Raw genomic sequence first — 3040 nt, forward strand, 5'->3', positions numbered from 1 at the left:
TGGTTAACTGAAACTAGATTATATTCATCACTTATGATTCTGTTACATCAATTTGTTACTTTGGGTTAACTTAGGTCAAATTATTCTCAAGGTTGTTAGGTTTGGATTGGAAAGTTATATCAGATTTAGTGAACTTGTTAATATTTTGGTTTGTTTTTTATGGGTTAGGTTTGGTTAGGTTCGTCTTTTCTGATAACATTTTGATAGGACAGGGTAAGAAGGGTTAGTGTGTTAGAGGTGAGTTAGACTAGGACAACATATGAGTTAATTTATGTTAGGTTTAGGTTGGGCTGGGTTAGGTTCGTCTGTCAGAATCAAAGCATGTTATGTTAGGTTGAGGTAAGTTAGTCTAATATTATATATATATATATAATACGCTCCTGAATGGGAATGTGTTGTGGCTGAAATTTATCCTCCCATAATGGATTTACCTGGTTTGTCAAAAACTTGAAGTGGCTTAGCATTTATCACGCCGTGGTGTAGTGGCATCAGTGCCTGACTTCTGCCTAGAAGTCTTGGGTTCGATTCCCGTTCAGGATCATAAAAAAATATTTGTACACACGCGTGTATTGTGTGTCTCTCCAACACACACACACACACACACATATATATATATATATATATATATATATATGCTTTGGGCAATTCAGGTCACCTTGGGTATAGTTAGATCCATTCATGGTCACGTGGGTCCATACAGGACATTTAGAGGCCTATCCATTAAGGCTCAGGCAGGTCAGTTAAGATCCACTGACTGCCATTCAGGTCTATTTAGATCCATTCAAACCCTTATCAGGCTAGTTAATCCATGCTCGGTAAGTCTATTCAAGTTTAAATTTGTGTATTTAAGCTTAGTTAGACCCATTCACGTTATTTAAATCAGCTCAGGATAATTCGGGTCTCTATACTATTCAGGTTCAGACAGGCTCATTCAAGGCCTTTCAGGGCCATTCAGGTTCAGTTAGGTCCATTTACGGCCTTCACACCCAGTCGAGTCGAATCAGATAATTTAAGTTCTAATCACATCTCTTAATTTCTAGTAACATTTAAGTCAGTTAAGATCCATTAATATCTTTCGTGCATTTCAACCAGGTTCTGATCGAAATACAATACAGCAAATTAACTGAGGATTATTGCAGACAATGTAGGCCTTTTCAGGTCACCCCTGGACCATCAAGTTAGCATAGACCAATACAAATATATTCAAGTCATGCCTGTGTGTGTGTGTGTGTGTGTGTGTGTGTGTGTGTGTGTGTGTGTGTGTGTGTGTGTGTGTGTGTGTGTGTGTGTGTGTGTGTGCGTGCGTGCGCGCGCGCGAGCCAAAAACGGCCCAGTCGAAGCAATAATTACGAGATATAACATGTCAGGTCTATCCGGACTGGGTGGGGAGAAGAGAAGCTGGTAGGATGGGGAGTTAGTTTTGGGCTGGGTGAGCCTAGATGGCATGGAGAAGAGGCAATTGCAAGGGGGCGTGTATGCTGAGGATTCTGGTGACGTAAGCAGGACGGCAAGGTGTAAATATAATACGTGGCAGCAAGAAATGGGTGAGAGTGGGTGGGATGGGAAAAGATGGTACTGAGGAGCGGATCAGGATGGAATAGGAGTACAACGTGAATAAGGACACTGTAAGTCTTCTGGTTGGCGGGACATTCACTTCACAGATCTTCTTCACATCAGAGCAGAAATGGATGGATGGGCAGGTGGAGTGTAGTAGTGAGTAGTGGGGTATGCCAGGGAAAGTGTATGCTATGAAGGCAGGTATTGTACACAGGTAAGTAGGGTGTTAGTCCAGGATGGAGAGGGGAGGAGGGAATAGGCTGAGTGGCAGAATGCAGAGGGTGGGGTAGGATAAGACAGTGGTTGTTGGTGGGGTAGGGCAGGATGAGTACACCCAGTGAAGATGGGTATGAGGCACAGAAAAAAACAGTTGGAAAAATGTACAAGCTCGTTGTTGGGGGAGCAGAAAATAGTGGGGTGAGTGAAGAGGAGTCGGTGATACTATGGTTCTTTTACCTGAATTTGGCCCAAATGTTTGTTCTGTTGTCACTAATTTCACAGAGCTCTGTGCATTTCTTCGTAACACCATAGTCTAGAATTACCATTTCGGTACAATTCTGCACTGACTATTGAGTGACGGAAAATTTTGTCCGTTTTCAAGTAAAAAAAGTATAGTAAGGATGGAAGTGGTTAGTGGGGTGGTGTAAGGATATGTCCTCGGCAGTCTGGCAGTGCAGGTTGGCCGATGTGTTCGTGATGGTTTTATTTCAACAGGTACGAGTATCTCTTATAAGTTCAGCCTGGGGATAAAAAAAAAAATTAAATATGATGAGGTGTGTGGAGAGAAACGGGCTGGATGATTATGAATGGCACTGCATGGTGAGGTACGAAGCAGGTAAGACGCCAGTGAAAATAGGTACTGTAAGTTTCATAGCGTGAGTGTTGCATTGATTTGTTTTCAGGCCTTCTCCAAGAACAAGAACAACAACGTTGACAACAGGAAAGTAAGCACTCGTCGCTCTCATATACCTGACACTTCAGGCATAGGTGTCAACAGCTGTGACATAAATTATGTTTCATCAAAAACAGTAATGAATAATAAAGCAAAGAGCCTCTTCCTAGCGCCCGTAAAATAATGAATTTGATGAATATATTTCAAGTCATCAATGCATTTTGTAACAAGTCAATTTCATTACAGCCCAAGGCAAGTTAAAGTAATAATGGAAGTATGCGCTAAATAAAGTGGATGTTGCAAAGAAAACGAGAACCTTCTTGAGGTGCAGACATCTCCTCAACAACAGCCTTGTCGACACCACTTATTCTTCAGCTGCAAGACAATGGACTCAGCATTTTGCATTCAGCGGTATCACCTGCTTGACCAGCATATTTATTTGGTTGAATTTCCATATCTCCATTCTTGGTCTGCTTCACGACCTTGGTCAAGTTCTTAAGCCTTCTTGATGTTGCCGCTCTCTGTCTCTTGAGATGTCATCTTAAATCATCAATCATTTGACTACTAATATGGCCTGCACATCCCCTCGGA

The sequence above is a fragment of the Coenobita brevimanus genome, chromosome 60 (assembly GCF_032717465.1).
Source record: "Coenobita brevimanus isolate Jiangsu-jjx chromosome 60, ASM3271746v2, whole genome shotgun sequence".
NCBI classification, from domain to species: domain Eukaryota; kingdom Metazoa; phylum Arthropoda; class Malacostraca; order Decapoda; family Coenobitidae; genus Coenobita; species Coenobita brevimanus.